Here is an 18844-nt window from a genome sequence, read left to right as displayed (position 1 = left end):
TTTTGTATATTTTGCACAAAAGGAAAAGGAACCAAATGTTTATGCATATAATAATCCCGAGCGGTCGATAAGTGTGGTCTTAAAACAAGATACATGTGGTCTTAAAACAAGATACATGTGGTCTTAAAACAAGATACATGTGGTCTTAAAACAAGGGAAATGCAATATTACCTGTGCGTACGCGAGGAGAGCCTTTTGGCGCGTCGTGTGTCAGTCAGTCGGCGGGATTTAACCAGCGTCGGTGTCCTCCCGCCAACGACCCGTGTAACCGCACGCACGCACGCAAACGACTTAAAAAAAAACGTCCATCCAGCGCCACATTCGTTTCGTTGAGATATCGCAGATTATATCCACATTTATATTTTTACATCGCAATGTTAGTCGTTGTAACATAGTTGTATTTTAAAGAAAAACGAGTCGGAAATACCAGAAAAACAAACAAACAAAATGTAAAAAGTGAAATACGAAACCGTCTCTGTGAGTTGAGTGAATGTGGCGTCGTACGTTGGGTTTTAAAATGAAGAAGAAGCGTTCTGAACACGGAAAAAACCTGTACATGGCTTACTATTATATACTGTATGTACTGTAAAGTTTAAAAACAAAAAGGCAGACGAAAAGAGTTAAAACAAAACAAAAAAAAGAAATGCATGTCGCAGGATGAAGATTCCTGCCCCGCCCCTTGCCCCGCCCCCCCAGGTCTGTGATGTTCGTAGAGCCAGACCGATGTATCGGTCGAAACAGATGTTCGTTCGGTTGTTTTTGGACCCCGATGTCGGCATCGGAGATCGGTCATTATCGTCCCGATGTATCGGTCATTTTAACTTATCCAGTGCCAGGAATCTCCTCTAGAGGGCGCCCAATGGCCAGAGAATCCACCATAGACATACGCTGTATATGCACAAGCCGTGCGCAGCCATGACGCACCTGAACACTTTCCTTTGTGTCATGAACAGGAACAGGATGAAGTTAGCTTGAAGTTAGCTATTGGCTACCAAGCATTTTAGAAGCCCTATTTTCGTCGATTTAGCCGTGATTAAACCTTGCTCTATAAAAAGGCCGAAATAAAGCCGAACTAGTTAGGGATAGGCACAGTAAGAGTTAATAATTACCATTAGACCACCATTTGATGACATTTAACCACTCACACCCAAAACTTAGAATATATTGTCGTTGCCCGTCGTCGATCTATTTGGTTTCATTTTACACTCACGAGTTAAAGATCTAATAAGGGTCCATTTTTGGTTACCAAATCTCCCTCAATTAGCTGGGGACCACCTGGAAACCCCTCTCAAGGACCACTGGTGGTCCCCGGACCATTGGTAAAAAAAAAAAAAAAGGGGAGGAAAAAAAGTAAACATCGGCAATCAGTGGTCTACCACTCTCCTTCGGCAAACATCGGCATCGGTCCAAAAATATGGCATCCATCATTTAGCTGGGGACCACCTGGAAACCCCTCTCAAGGACCACTGGTGGTCCCCGGACCGTTGGTAAAAAAAAAGGGAGAAAAAAAAGTAAACATCGGCAATCAGTGGTCTACCACTCTCCTTCTTCGGCAAACATCGGCATCGGTCCAAAAATATGGCATCGGTCTGGCTCTACTTGTTGTTTGCTGTTTTCCTGCATCTGTATCACTTTAACCCCTCGTGTGTCCTCTTCAGTGTAATTATAATAATAATAACAATGATAATCTGTCCCCTGCCACGCTTTAAATGACTGTGTTTTTGTTTTTCATTGTATTTTACACTGTGGAAGAGGTGTGCCTTTATACTCCAAGAATTATTTAATTTTGTATTTTGTATTATTGTTATTTTAGTTTTCTTTTTTCTTGTTTTTTTTTTTTTTTTAACAAAGGTTATTTTAATAATAGGGTGTTTATGTTAACGTGTGTTCTTATTATTCCCGACTTTACGCCCCTCCCCTCCCCCCACCCCACTCCCCCATAGTCCCAAAAACACGTGTTGTTTTCTTTTTGTTTCGTTTTTTCCGTTTGTCTTTTTTTTTTTTTTGCTTTGTTTCGTGTTTAATCAAAGTGATCGACGGCAAGAAAGAAAACTCGTCGATGACTAATTGTGTTTTAAAAACGAAACGAGCAAAACCGTCTCTTTGTCGGGGCGGGAAAAACTGTTACTTTTCAGCGTTCAAATGAAAAAGAAATGCCAAAAGTAGCAGATCTGCGAGGTATCGGAGAGCGTGGCTTCTCTCGCCGCGCTTCTGGCTTGCAGATCTGCTGCTTGTGTGTGTGTGTGAGTGGAGGGATCAAGCTGTGTGTTATTTTACAAATAAACGTGAATATGAGAGGATTCTGTCCCGACGGCCACGGAAAGGAGCCGACTGTCTTTAGTCTGTGAACTGAAGGTTCAGAGTTCTGCTTCCGAGCAGCTTATTTAGTTGTTGTTTTGAGCAGGGACGTGCTGGCCATTGGGAAAAGTGGGACAACTCCCGAACGGCCGGTTCATTCCCGGCCGGTCCAGGCCGGCCATTAGGGAAAAAAATTAAATTAAATGTCGGCCTTCGTTCCATTTTGGGGGCTGGGCGGCCAACAAAGTAAATCGTCACTGTCGGGCAGAAACCTCGTATCTCCAAGTTTCAAATTTGTACATTTTTTCGCAAAGCAAAGCCCTGCTTCATCATACAAGGCTGTCGCACAAAAGTAGTGAAAACAGCAGATCTACAAGCACACAACGCCTCGCGTTGCGAGGCGTTGTGTGCTTGTAGATCGGCTGTTTTCACTAGTTTACATCATTTTTAAAATGGTTTTGGACATTTTAAAAAGGTTTCCACCCGACAACGACGAAATATAACTCATGTAATTGGCCCACTGGCTTGTCACTTGTCATGATCTGAAATGGCAAATCTTTGAGTAGCAGCAGCGCTATAGAGAGAGATCTCTCTCTATAGCGCGCAATGAGGGCCTCTACAACTCTTTTTCCCGGGCTGAATCAGGGGCCCAGCACGTCCCTGATCTGATCATTCAGTTCATCTGCGGACATGGTCTTCCTCCGTAGTCCTTGACACAGCTTCTGTGCTCATGTCCAACCCCTGTGTGTGTGTATGTGCGTTTGTGTGTGAGTGTGTGTATGTGTGTGCATGTGCGTGTTATCCACCATCTCGACATCTTCAAAGCCACAGATGAACAATGTCACACATCACGGATGGGGCTTTTCTCAAACCACATTTTAAGTCAAACCACATTTTATTGCTAACAAAAACAAAAAACTATTTTTTTTTATGCATTTTACTTTTTAACCTGGATTCATCGTGTTGTCCAGATCACACGTCTGCCTGCCTGCCTCGTGAATGGCTACGCTTCATATGAGAAAACATCTTGACCGTGAAGTCTGTGCTTGAATGCTTTTCTTTTCTCTGCTTTCACTAAAACGGGATATTTATGTTTTGTTTGTTTTTTTACTCAATACTATAAACATCAAGCGAGGGATCACAAGTGACTTCCAGCCCCTCTCTGCTGCTCTGCTCTGTTTGGCCCTGGAGGCCTCCCGTAGTCACAATGTGCAAGCTCACTTATAGAACAACAGAGCCCAGTGCATGCTGGGAGTTAGAGTTTTCCCCTTTTCTTGTAGTTTTGTTGGGGGGGAGGAGGAGGGTGATGGTAAAAGGAGTCGGTCGGACATCAACAGACACAAATGGCAGACGATTGCACACAAATTACGGGGCGCAGCACACACACACACACACACACACACACACACACACACACAAAAACAATGCCGCAAAATGCTCTTTGTTCACTCAGTGCTTAACCTGGCTTAAACCCCTGCTGTCTTAGGCCCCTTTTTCACTGGCAGCCAAGTCCAGCCTGAACCAGATCTGTGCCACATCCAGATTGGAATCTGATTTGTTCCATGTGACCATTTAAACCATACATGGGCAACTGGCGGCCCGGGGACCACATGCGGCCCCCACCTTCACGTAATGCGGTCCGCAGGTTAATACCGGAATACTGATATATTACTGATTTCAGCTGTTACAATTCCAAACATGACCTGCTTTAATTCCGTCAGTCTATATTAGTAGCTTAATGATTAGTATAGTAGTATTAAAATGTATTTTTTTATGTCCGATGTATTTGTATTTAGGTTCATAAAGTTAACATGAGTATATAACTAACTGTGTTTGAAATTAAATCAAAATGTTACATTTCAGGATTCCAATTAAGAAATAACAAAAAATAATTCAGGATTCCAAGAAGCAAAAATAGCTGATCTACAAGCTCAAAACGCATCACAGCATGATGCGTTTTGAGCTTGTAGATCTGCTATTTTTTGCTTCTATTGTATGCAATACTACCCTCTGGAGGGAAGGTGGAAATATAGTGGCCCTCACCATCATCAAAGTTGCCCACCCCTGATTTAAACCAATTGGATGCCAATCTACTGTAGATGTGACACAGATCTGATTCAGGCTGGATTTGGCAGCCAGTCTAAATCCAGACTTAGAGAATCTGGACTTGAGTTACAATTGTACCATGACCAGTGACCACATGACATAAACAGCCGATCTAGATCTGCAATTCTTTTGTTTCACCGAGAAAATGGACACTGCTGGGGTTTCAAGTAGTTAAGCCCTGTATAACTTCGCTGTACGTGGAATAGCAAGAGTAGCAAATCATTGCTTGTTGATCTGCTATTTTTGACAACTTATACTCCGTCATGCAACAGTGTTGTTTAGTTGTTTAGCGCCCCCAAAAAACCCACGCGATCTGCAATTCTTTTTGACACGCAAACCTCCATCGTGCGACAAAGTAACGAATCAGGCCGGACCCTCCCCGAGTTAACCTAAACGCAGAGCATTCTGCTACGTAACGTAACCTAACCATTTAGCTTGAGGAATATCGTATGGTGTGTGTGTGATGTATATGTTTGTTCGTTTTGAATCAAATTTATTTTTTTAACGTGTGTGTACTTTTGCTTGGGAGACGGCGGGACTTGTCCAAAGTCGCAGGGAACAAATGTTTGGTGTTTGACATGTGGGATTTAATTTGTCAAGTGCTTAAGGGAATAATTCATGGAGATGTACATACTATTAATAGGTGACGATGGGGGAACAGGCACAATCTGGCAGGGCTGCGGCAAAACTTCCTTTGGCCCTCTCTCCGATTTTACAGAACAAAACAAAGAATTTCTCCAAAAATGTTATTCTCCTTTTGCACAAAGTGGTGCATTGCAAGATAGAGGGCGCCAGATCCCTTTGAGTCACACCCTACCACTACTTCCTGTTCATCCACAGAGCATTGATTCTAGTCGTTTTCTCCATTAGATTAAAGTGCTTTCTTTTCGCTTTTTTCAACTTTTATTACTTGTCAAAATACATTTTATTTGTCTGCCTCATCTTTTTAGTAAGTAATACAAGTTGAAAAAAGTGAAAAGAAATCTAATGGAGGAAAACAACTAGAATCAATGCTCTGTGGATGAACAGGAAGTAGTGGTAGGGTGTGACTCGAAGGGATCTGGCGCCCTCTATCTTGCAATGCACTACTTTGTGCAAAAGGAGAATAGGAGGCGAAACTGTTGGATTTGCACACAAAAAAAAACTTACGAGATACTTGGGCAAGGAGACTCCCTTAAAGGTTATGCCTCCCCGGAGTTAACATTGTGTGTGTGTGTGTGTGTGCGTGCGTGCGTGCGTGCGTGTGCGTGTGTGTGTGTGTGTGTGTGCGTGTGTGTGCGTGTGCGTGCATGGTCTGAGCTGATGGTTGTTTTGGTGGAACGTTCCCTCTCCCATCATGAGAGAGGCCGACTCATACTCTGTGATGTTTCTTGTTCAACACATATTATATTGATGAATATAACTGATAATAATACACTCCATTCCATAAGCCTTCTTCACTCAAACCAATTAAAGCACTTGTTCTGCTTAACGCACACGTCTGGTGAGGTGGTTTGTGCTTCTGGCTCTTATTTCACTGCATCCTCAATAAGGAAAATATGGATTGTAAGCTAATAATATCGTCTCTTGACGGGTGGAAACCCAACCATGTTCAAATCGGTCACTTATCTTTTACTGATCTGTGTAAAACTTCGTGAGCGCACTCCCTAGAGCAGTGGTTCTCAACCTGTGGGTCGGGACCCCCAGGGGGGTCGCCAAATTATTTTGGGGGGTCCCCAGATGATTAGCTTAATGTGCAACATTGTTTTCTCACTTAATAGTAAACAAACCAAAATAAAGTTTAAGTGCATAGAGGGCGTTTCCCAATCCTAAAATGACAATTTGAGCTCTTGGCCAAACTGTCACATATTAGAGACATAAATTTGTTGTGAGCATGTAGATCTGCTATTTTCACAATAGAACCGTGTTATACAAAATGTAATGGCTCAACTCTTAGTGCTCATCAGGGTGGGGGGGTCCCCAGTCAAAATAGGATTATTTTGGGGGTCGCGGCCTGAAAAGGTTGAGAATCACTGCCCTAGAGGCTGAGGAAAAACCTTTGCCTTGCATTTTTCTAATCTGCCTTTTAAAGCGTCACCAGGAGGCTGACTTATGTTTTTTTTTATTACTCCTTCAGACTTTATCCACATTTCACGCAAATCGGTACACAGTATCTCTATTATAGTCATGTGATAATGACGGATCTGATTCTTCATATTCCATCCTGATTGGCTAAGATTGACATCTAAAGTTTGCATGAGTGGCCCGTTTTGAACAAAATGCACGCAGCGTCCGACACACATTCGTACTACGCTGAGGAACAAACGTCACCCTTCTAACATTGCCCGATTATAGCGCCACCAGGAGGCCAATTTGTGCTTTTCTTTTTTTAAATATAATTTATATTATATCCAAACATCACACAAATCAGTAGGCCTACACATTATCTCTATAGACAAGTGACCAAGACGGATTTTTCATATTCCATCCTGACTGGCACATTTTGAACATTGCTAGCCCACAATAACCTACCCGACCTGGCGGAGACCTGTGCTCCGAGGAGGGTTTTTTTTCCCCTCACTTTTTTCCCATTTTTTCCTGTGACCTATTTTCCTTAAAGGGGAATACCACCAATTTTCAATATTGAACTGTGTCATTAATATACCTTAGAGGAGTTGTGTGGAAATAGAAAAAGAGATCCCCCCTTCTGTGTTGCCTAGAACTGGAAGATTGATTTTCGGGGTTTGTATTGTAAAGTACAATGTGTGATGTCATCAAGTTGTACTTTACAATACAAACCCCAAAATCAATCCTCCAGTTCTAGGCAACACAGAAGAGGGGGAACTTTTTTTTTTATTTCCACACAACTCCTCTAAGGTATATTAATGACATAGTTCAATATTGAAAATGGGTGGTCTTCCCCTTTAACGCGGTTTCCTGCGCAAGTGCTGACATTTTTACCATTGAGCTAAAAGAGCCTGCATGCTTGCTCAGGGGATAAATGTAATCCTGACCTTCAGGTCAAAATTGGGGTCCTGTTTCTAGGTGAGACATGACCTTTGACCCCATCTAAATGTAGAAGAGCAGGGCTGTCCTAGTCTTTTTTAAAGGTTTAAATTAAATATCCCTTAAAATACACACCGTGAATCCAACATAGCCTACACTTATTTTGATGAGATGTCAGGGAAGCTGAGAGACCATCCATTTTCTAAAATAAAAATAAATGTTTGAGAGAGAAATATATTTACTGCATGTGTGTGTGTGTGTGTGTGTGTGTGTGTGTGTGTGTGTGTGTGTGTGTGTGTGTGTGTGTGTGTGTGTGTGTGTGTGTGTGTGTGTGTGTGTGTGTGTGTGTGTGTGTGTGTGTGTGTGTGTGTGTGTGTGTGTGTGTGTGTGTGTGCGCAGTGTGTGTATATATATATATATATATATATATATATATATATATATATATATATATATATATACATATATATACATATATATATATATATGTATATATATATATATATATACACATATATATATATATATATATATATATATTTATTATACGTTTGTAAATGTATAATTTAAGTAAATGAAACGCATTGCCTCAAATTAAATGTCTAATCTTTAGAAACCGTGAAATATAGACATTTCTTTGGCTTGAATAACCAGATGAACCAAAACACATTCTTACAGGATCCGTTTCTTTTAACTAAACTTTAAACTATTTTGTTTTGTTAAATGATACTGATTCTATGAAAAACTGTTTTCCCCATTGTCATTATCCCATCATTAATTGGATATGTCGTTTTTAGTTTATTTTTTTAGTGATTGATTGATTGATTGATTGATTGAAGAATTTATTAGAAGTTTACAATAGAAAAAGTACAGTTTCATATAGCTACAAATCACTGGTACAAGGTCAACTGAAAGGAGATCCTAGAAAGCCGAGGCTTATTTCCACAGGAACCACACTTTAAGTATCTCATATAACATTGAAAGACAGACGGATAGAACATACTTTATCTAGGATAATATCAATTTCAAGTTTTTTTTAAAAGTTTTTTTATCAAATAAAACAAACCAAATAGGCCTAAAGAAGGATACTCGGTTTGCTATGAAACAGAAGAGTTTAATGTCGTGGACACTGTTTGAATCTGCTTTACTTTTCTCTTCGTGTAGGCTATACTTTTCCTCAAGTAGCCTAACATTTTATATGAGTAGACCTAGGCTACACGGTAGTCTCTCAAGAACAGTCTAACTGAGCTCCAGTTAAGTGACCTTTTCTTTGACGATGGCTGGCCAGATTGGGGTAAGGGTGACCTACTGTATGTTTAGATGGAGTAGGCTATGGTGGGCTCCACAGATGGCTGTGCGTTGTGTTTGATCAACCCTTCTCAGGCCTGCACGTCATAAATAACCCACCAGCCAGCGGCTTTCATCAACTTCACCTTCCTCACAATTCACACTATTGGATCGCCTGCTATTATTAAATATAGGCTATATTAAAGTATAATATGTAAATAGCCTACACAAGATAATAAATACAAATGCTACACACACACAACAGCCTAATGACAAGAGAGAGAGAGTTAGGCGTATAGGCTAATAGGATCCCCAAAAATAGAGGCTTCAGGCTATTTAACATTCAATAGAATTAAGGTAAAATAATTATGTGCTCATATTTGGATTGGGCCTTCTATTGTATTATTATTGTTGTTATCATTATTAGTTAAATTATTAAAGATAAATATGGATCTATAAATCCATAGTTAAAATAAGACAAAGAGACCAAAGGACGTATATCTTAGATTGCTGTATTGAGGAGAGACAGACAAAGAGACAAACAGTTCTAAATCTCTTCCCACCCTAACGGCAGGACAGAGGATTCTCTCTCCCAAAATGGAAGTTACATTCAGTATATAAAGACATACAGTTTATGACAGTAAGAAGCGTGGAACTTATTCATTTGTTCCTAAATCATAACAAGGAAGTAGTAGGAACTCATTGATTCGTTCCTATATCATAACAAGGAAGACAGTGAGAAAGGGACACGTAGTGTTGGTAATTTTCCACACTCGTGACTTATATCATAGTATCACAGTATATCAAAACATGATTCTATTCAGGGCATTCAAAGTTATTATGACCTTTAATCAGTTTGCCTGAACCTACAGTATGCGACCAAAATGTGGTCTCTTATACTGTGAGTTCAGTTCATATATATATATTATATGGTCATATGAGACTCATACACAAACATAATTATGTATCATAATTCTTATCCTAACAATCTATCCTTTTAATATTTGTATGAGGTTCATATGACCTCCATATTAAACATTTTATCAGGGTAATAATAATAATATTATGAAGACTTTAATAATATTTATAAATTCAAATTTTCAAAAAGGACTGTAATAAATCCTTAAAGTTAAAGAAACTTGACACATCATTCATCGTTTCTTACAGATGAATGAAGACAGAATTAAAATTGAATAAACAGATAAAAATAAAGAATAAAGAATGAAAAATGAAAAAAGAAAATATGAGTTGATCGGATGACCATTGATCGGATGACGATGATGACAATGATGATGATGAGGGTGATGATGATGACGTGGTGATGTTGACGTTGACGTTGGGGCATTGTAGAGACGTGAGGGAGGAGGACGCAGGATGCAGTTGATGTGGGGTCGTTCTTCTGGGTCTCTCAGGTGATTCCTAGGGGGGACGAAGACTTGGCCAGTTTACTGTTTCAACAACAATTTAGTTCATCATGATAGTGTTTGTACTACACATGGCATCAACAACAGTGCAACAGAATTCTCACCGACAAGGCACGATTTTTACATCGTGCCGCTGCGGTTGATTTGGCATGCACTGCTGGCCTGGCCTGGCCTCAGGTTGTGGTTCGTCTGCCCCATCTCAGTCGTGGTTGTCTTCAGTTGACCCGATTCCTCCTTCCCCACACTGCGGTCCTCTCTCCGTCACCGTCAGCCCATGTAACAGAAACATTTCAAATTAAGTTTCAAATAAATCTTAAATCAATGAAAAACCAAATTAAATAAATTAAAATCAAATCAAAATTAAAATATATTAAACCTTAGACTCCCCCCTTTTTTACAACAAGTTGTAAAAGTTAAATAAAATAATTTAAATTATTTAAATCAATGAAATGAGCTTGGGCACAGGGGAGTCAGTGATAAGTAATACGCCTCAGGGGCGAGAAGCGACCTTGTGTCCTTCTCAACTAATTTGGTTGTTATGGTAACCAGGGACGTGACGTTCCAAAACAGAGATTTCTGGGTAATGAAGTTCTTAACAGTAAGAGAACAGGACAATTAAACAAAATACCATAGACAGTAAACAATCAGAACGTTTACGAAAAATAGGAGAAAGGAAAGTCTAAACAAGACATGTTCCCAAAACAATTCTCTCACACACAGACCATCTGACCTTGACAGATCCAGGTGGTTTCTCACAGACAGTCAACCAGACGCTGCACTCAGAAGTGCACACACACTCACATACTGGGTCAGAGACACAGAGTTGGGGGGGGGGGGGGGTTGACAAGATGAGGGAGGGGGGGGCGGCATGCACGCCCGCACACTCTCTCAGAACACCACTCACACGCACTTCCCCAAAATTCGTGCACGCCCTCACACATACAGTAGCCTACGGCAAACTCATTCTCACAGAATCCATTCATCACATAAATGAAATTATAGTATAATACACAGCCAGAATCCTCTAGCAGGTTTTAAATCTTAACGTTACAACAGTTTAAATGAATTTAGGCATCAATAATTTGAGTTAGTTATTCTTAGTCTTAAATCTTAACTTTAATTTCTCAGAGACATTTTAAAACGTCTTAAAAGTACTTAATATTACAGAAAACAGAACTGGTCAGTAACATAGTCAAAGATAAAATATTTGTTTCTCAATTTCCAATGGCTGGGCCAAGCCATGAAAGTGAGAGACCTAAATAAACACAGTATTATCGGTACATAAACAGATAACTGACAAATACTGACCATTTCATATGGTCCAGTCATAACAAGCTATATAACCACAAACTGACATATGAGCTGACCATCCCTATGGTCCAGACATAACAAGCTATAACCACAAACTGACATATGAGCACGGTTTTAATCAGGCTGCCTAAAAAGCTCGCCCTAGGTTATAAGCATGGTTTTAATCAGGCTGCCTAAAAAGCCCGCCCTAGGTTATAAGCCAAACATATAATGACCCTTCATAGGGTCCAGACAAACTGACAAAAACAACTGTACCGAAAAAAGTTAAGGTCTGAAAATCAGTATTGTCTCCTCCTCATCACAATGAGAGAGCGAGAAACCAAACAGATAAATAGATCAAAAAATAGAATAGGGAGTTGTACATACCCCCTGAAACGTTGTAAGAGAAACAAAGAAATTTACGACCATCTGTATCTGGGTCAGTGACGTGACGCCCCAAAAAATGTGTTTTTAAAAAAACTTTAAATTGCAGGCATAAAAGTTATTTACTTTTGTTCTACTCACTCTCAACCTTATGGAAATACATTCTGTTTTTAGATATTTTATTGGAATCAGACTTTATTCAGCAGTTTGTTGTACTTGTGCCTAAAATCGTCATATGGTGTGACATGAAAATAATTGTTCATAAAATGAAAATGGAGTACATCTTTCTTAAGTTACTCACTTTATCAAAGTCCTTTATCATAACTAACCAGTGATCCACTATAGTTTTTTGAAAATTAATTATATCTGTATGTTTTTTTCATAATCGACACTCTGTGTGAGGCCCATGTTCATGATCTTACAACATATTTTAAATGTATTCTGTCAAAACTTTCTCTAAAATTACACAAATATTTGTGACTCTTCCTGATAATATTCTCTATGTAATGCATAAACATTTTTTTGGTTTAATCATTAATAAAGGTATGATTTTTCACTATTTGGAATGTCACACCAAATGATTTAGTGTCACACCGTATGATCATATCTTCATGTGTCAAAACAAACTGTGTTTAACCTACCTATTAGTGAGTACTGAACTTTACTGATTGATTAAACAATTACCCAGGATAACATGGCCTTAATATTTCTGAACAGGATATTATTGTAGGGCTTTAACATGGGATAAGAATGAATTGTAGTAGTAGATGGATGATGAGGATGTGCACAGGAATGCTACACACACCTAAGTCTTCTGCCGGCCCACGGCAGAAGGATCCTAAAGAGACAATAAGGCGCATAGCCACACTTGGAGCCAAGGCAACATTTTATTAACACCAATTAGTGGAAACAGAACTCAGCATTCAGGTAAATTGCTTTTTTCCGAAGTCTCCTGAACTTGAACACAGCATTTTGTGTTGAACAAATGTAATTAGGAATCATGACATTACACCACATCTCCACTAGCTAAAGAGTGCTGGGTTGCGCAACTCCAAAAATAGCTGATCTACAAGCACAACGTGTTGAGCGCTTGTAGATCAGCTATTTTCGCTAGTTTTGTCTCGGGTCCTACCTTAACACTGTCCACTGTCCAGTCCAGTGAGTGAAAGTACAAAAGTATTAGATCAGATTAGATTATACATTTAGACTGTATTGTACATCAGCCAGTCGTATTTGGTGAGGGTAGCAAACCGGCTGCCTTGTTGTGGTTCTGCTATGCCACAGACAACCTCCTGCTCTTCTTAGAAAATGCAGTCTCGCCCCTTTGGCTCCTCTCTCCTTGCTGGGTCATTGTTTAGTTTCTCCCTGTACTTTCTCGTTCTCTCAGCACTTGTCATTTCCCAGCTGACAAAAGAAAATGGAATGTATAGTTTAAGACAAAGAGAAAATATTGTTTAGATTGAAACAATATGTTAAGGTTTCTGTGAAGGGGTTTCTGCTCTGTCTGATGAATTTGAAGTATCACTGAATGAAGCTAAATTACATTTTATGTAAAAATGTTTAAAACAAATGTTTAAATGTACAAAAGAAACATGGAACTTTGTTATTTATTGTTATATCTGTAGTTAAATACAGTATAAATCATATGGTGTGACAATCAAGTCATATGGCGTGACAAGCAGACCTGTCACACCATATGATTAAGTGTCACACCATATTACTGTTTTCTGCATTTAGGTTTACCTTGAGGCTACTATGTACACATTAGCATGCTAACAGCATGCTAGCTATAACAAAGCAGCCTAGATCTACATGGAAATATGACCAAAACTTCAAATAACTTAAGCTTTTTTTAAAGAAAAGGTGTCACACCAAAAGACATCCAGAATGGTGAGTTTGTGAACGTTTCAACAAGATGGCATTTCATGAAAATGTTAAAATCATAACTCACCTCAGACACCTGTCTTGCAGTTGTGCTGGGAGTGCTGAATAGCCTTACAGAAGAAGGACCTCTCTAGCCAATAGGTGTCCAAATAATTGCCTGTTTAATTTTTCCAAACTAGTGTCACACCAAATGATTTTGGGTTGGGGGACAAAATGTTTTTGATCAGAAATGACTGAAAACATTATGCTTTGACTTTGAAAAGATATAGGCTCAAAATAGACATTTTTTTTTAGCCTAAATTCATTTTCAAATGATTTTTAGCAATTCTTTTTCTTAGTTTTATTCAAGTTCCCACTTTGAGAAACAAGGTCAGGACAGTCACACCATATGAGTTTTGCCATGTTTGGTTGAAGATTCTGAAGAAATGAGGAATGAAATGTTTTAATCTTGAGTAAGTTCACATAAAGCTTAATGTCCTGCACAATATTCAGAAGGTTTTTGACAAATATATTTTTTATTTATACATGTTTGACACCGAGGACAGCGAAAACGTTACGTCACGTCACCCACCCATCTATAGATAAGGGTTAATTTACGACGCGTGTCAAACCAAAACATTATTAGGAGCTTAGGACTCCTCCAGACGGAGGGAGAACATCATTCACAAATCATATCAATTATCCTAACATTAACATCGTTAATTCAAAATTCAACAGACACGACGCGTTACCGGGACTTAGTAAATATGTACTTATCTTAATCAACTTAGGAATTTGCCGATGCGCAGAGATCCAGGAGGTGCAGCCGGGCGGTGGTGCATCGGTGGAAAATCCAGCCTTTCGTCACGGTCCGGTGCTGCTCCTGGATGTCTACGCGGTTCCACATTAATCCAAAACTCAGATAACACTGTTGTCTAAATAAAATCCTTTGTCTGAAAATACAGCAATTATAGAGATTTTCCTGGCTGGTTTCAGATACGTGTTGCAACATTGTTCCACCGGGGGAGAGAAAGTGAACTTTAAATGGCTAACAGCCTGAACACTTATCCGTCCCTCAGTCGGCCAATGTTACAAACAGTATCCTCGCTCGATAAGGACCATTATTATTAGATAAATTATTAAAGATAAATATGGATCTCTAAATCCATAGTTAAAATAAGACAAAGAGCCAAAGAACTATATTTCTTATATTGCTGTATTGAAGAGAGACAGACAAGGTAGACAAAGCAGTGGGCATATCATCCTAGTGGTATGCTCGATAATCTCTTCCCACCATAACGGCAGGACAGAGGATTCTCTCTCCCAAAATGGAAGTTACATTCAGTATATAAAGACATACAGTTTATGACAGTAAGAAGCGTGGAACTTATTCATTTGTTCCTAAATCATAACAAGGAAGTAGTAGGAACTCATTGATTCGTTCCTATATCATAACAAGGAAGACAGTGAGAAAGGGACACGTAGTGTTGGTAATTTTCCACACTCGTGACTTATATCATAGTATCACAGTATATCAAAACATGATTCTATTCAGGGCATTCAAAGTTATTATGACCTTTAATCAGTTTGCCTGAACCTACAGTATGCGACCAAAATGTGGTCTCTTATACTGTGAGTTCAGTTCATATATATATATTATATGGTCATATGAGACTCATACACAAACATAATTATGTATCATAATTCTTATCCTAACAATCATCATCATATTTTAGATATTAAAAAATACTATTATTTTTTTCCCGGTATGCTACTGATGGCATTTTAAATGAAAGTCTTCTATTCAAAGACTGGTCACATAACATATAGTAAGACCAGAATAGAAGGTATTCTCAGCTAGTCACTCACTCACTATCCAAGCCTATCACAACAACCGATTGCTTGTTTTGGAAAGGATGAAAAACGGCTATAATCCTCTCAGACACAGATTGATGAACCGTATCGGTTCCATATCAAGACATATTTCCCTTTCTAAATCTGATTCCAAAAAAACACGCGTTGCTCCGTGGCGTGGAACCACATTGTAATCATAATGTTTGTGTTACAGTGAGTGTAAATGTTCCAGGGAAGGAACACATTAATAGACCCCAGACTCCCTCAGAACCATCTTTCTCGCCGTCAGAACCATTTGCAGAACAAGCAAAGACAGGCGCACGGGAGGAGACAATAAACAAAGAGAGGTCGCCATGTGCGCCACAGCTGTTGCACTTTAAGACATGAAGGTGCAATGGTGACGAACGGCCGAAAGAGGGCAGTGTCGCCCACAAATCCGACAGCACTTGTGTGTGGCTGTGGAAAAGCAGTGGTGGTTGGGAAGTACATACAAGCAGTGGTTCTCAACCTGTGGGCCAGGACCCCTAGGGGGGTCCCCACATTATGTTGGGGGGTCCCCAGATGATTAGGTTAATGTGAAACATTAGCTGCACTTGAACAACCATTCCAGGCTGCCATATCCAGCCCAAGAAACCATAGAAACCTGTGTAAAAAAACTGGGGAAAAAAAAGTTTTTTTCAGACATTGTGAAAATAGCCGATCTACATGCTCACAACGCCTCGCAGCGTGAGGCGTTGTGAGCATGTAGATCTGCTATTTTCACAATAGAACCGTGTTATACAACATTTAATGCCTCTTTTCCTGACTCCCATCTTTGCCATACCCTAGCTTTTGCTGAACTGACGCCACTGATTTAACGTTGAGGTTCCCACAAAGTTTAGGTGCTCATGCGATTTTTTCTTGTTTTTTCACGCAAATTGTGAACAAAGTGTGGTTTCCGTGATGCGAATTTCGCAAATGAACGTCGACTTACCATTAGTTTTCCCCATTCAAGTCAATGGGGAAAATTAATTCACTAATACATTTATGGCCATATAAGGAGATCTCTGTGTCAGTCCTTGTCCCTTTTATGCCCATATATGGAGATCCCTGATGTCATCAATATTAAGCCCATATCTTGGAAAGCCCATTTATGGACATATTGTGTCAGTATCATGTGGTCTACGATGTCAGACATCTATGATGTCAGCCATCGTGACTACTAATTGAAGCCGAGGCCGAATTGGGCCGAATCGCATGGATGAGCCCTGACAGCACATGGTTGGTGCTACAGACTCCAAATTTCGCACGCAGATAGCTCAGACCTTTTGCCTACGTTCTTAGCTAGGCCTCGACCCGACCCGATATGCGGTTTTCCGGAACCAACGCTAAAGGTTCGGAATCTCCATATGCGGAGTCCTGACTACTAATTGAAGCCAATGGACGCCGAATCCGAATGGCCCGAATCGCATGGATGAGCCCTGACAGCACATGGTTGGTGCTACAGACTCCAAATTTCGCACACAGACAGCTCAGACCTTTGCCTACGTTCTTAGCTAGGCGTCGACCCGACCCGATACACAGTTTTTCGGATCCGGCACGAAAGATTTGGAATCTCCGTATGCAGAGATGACTGACATCGGGCTGTTCCGGAGCAAGCGCTGACTCATTGTGACATCACTTCATAAAAGGCTCTGACATCACATACGCTAGATGAGTCAACTAAAAATCTCTCTGAGTGTGGCATAAACTAAAGTCTTTCTTCCTCTCACTTCGAGGTGAGCAAAGTTCAGGGTGCTTTTCAGAGCGGTTGGGTTCAGGGGAATTAGCGGGCTGTGCCTTTAAGAGAACCAGGTGAATAATGTGGATAAGCCCGGGCAGTTCCCTCTCACGCTAAACTTAAATAATAAAGGGGAATAAGGAGCCCAGGGGCTAGGGAACTCCGGGGCGCTCTGTAAGTAAAGTAAGGGGTGCTGTGTCTGCAGAGATCTCCATATATGGGCATAAGTGGACGAAGGCAAACAGATGGTCAAAACGGGTCCTATGACAACAGGTATAATGGGGTTTGCATTAAAGGGTAGGGCCGGAACCGGTACTGTGTCTGCAGAGATCTCCATATATGGGCATAAGTGGACAAAGGCAAACTGATGGTCAAAACGGGTCCTATGACAACAGGTATAATGGGGTTTGCATTAAAGGGTAGGGCCGGAACCGGTACTGTGTCTGCAGAGATCTCCATATATGGGTATAAGTGGACAAAGGCAAACAGATGGTCAAAACGGGTCCTATGACAACAGGTATAATGGGGTTTGCATTAAAGGGTGGGGCATTCATTCCCTATTTTAAATTCGGCACGCATGTTTCCCGCCGCAGCAGGTAGTCGGGGGCACTAACAGATGCAGATATCTCCATAATGGGCATAAACGGACACAGACATCAGATACAGAGATCTCCATATATGGGCATAAAATGGATGCAGACAGACAGATACAGATATCTCCATATATGAGCATAAATGGACACAGGCAAACAGATGGTCAATACGGGTCCTACAGAGATCTCCATATATGGGCATAAAATGGACGCAGACAGACAGATAACTCCATATATGGGTATAAATGGACACAGGCAAACAGATACAGAGATCTCCATATATGGGCATAAAATGGATGCAGACAGACAGATACAGATATCTCCATATATGAGCATAAATGGACACAGGCAAACAGATGGTCAATACGGGTCCTACAGAGATCTCCATATATGGGCATGAAATGGACGTAGACAGACAGATATCTCCATATATGGGCATAAATGGACACACGGCCAAACAGATGGTCAAAACGGATCCTATGACAACAGATATAATGAGGTTTGCATTAAAGGGCGGGGCATTCATTCCCTATTTACATTGTTCCCGAGTTGGCCAGGGCGACGACTAGACGCTCGGCCGCCCGAAGGGCGGCCGAGCTTCTAGTCTCCATAATTGGGAAATGTTAAAATTTTAATTAAAGTCGATGGAGTACACAAATACATTTATATAAATTAAACTATATAACCAGGGTTCCCACACATTTTTCCAATTAATTTCCGAAACCTTTCCAAAACGTTTCCAGAATATTTAACCCAATTTCCAGGACTATATAACAATAATTCAGCTCAATAACAAGTCGCTTACTCCTATGCGCAATGCCCAAAGACAGGTAGTGTATGCCAGTGGTTCTCAACCTTTTCAGGCTGTGACCCCTGAAATAATCATATTTTAACTGGGGACCCCGGCACCCTGACGAGCACTAAGAGTAGAGGATTTTTGTATAACACGTTTCTATTGTGAAAATAGAAAAATCACAATTTCTGCCTCTAATATTTGACAA

This window comes from Nannobrachium achirus (assembly GCF_963921795.1).
Source record: "Nannobrachium achirus genome assembly, chromosome: 21".
NCBI lineage: Eukaryota > Metazoa > Chordata > Actinopteri > Myctophiformes > Myctophidae > Nannobrachium > Nannobrachium achirus.
The sequence above is the reverse complement of the archived record's forward strand: the minus strand, read 5'-3'. Positions refer to the sequence as shown.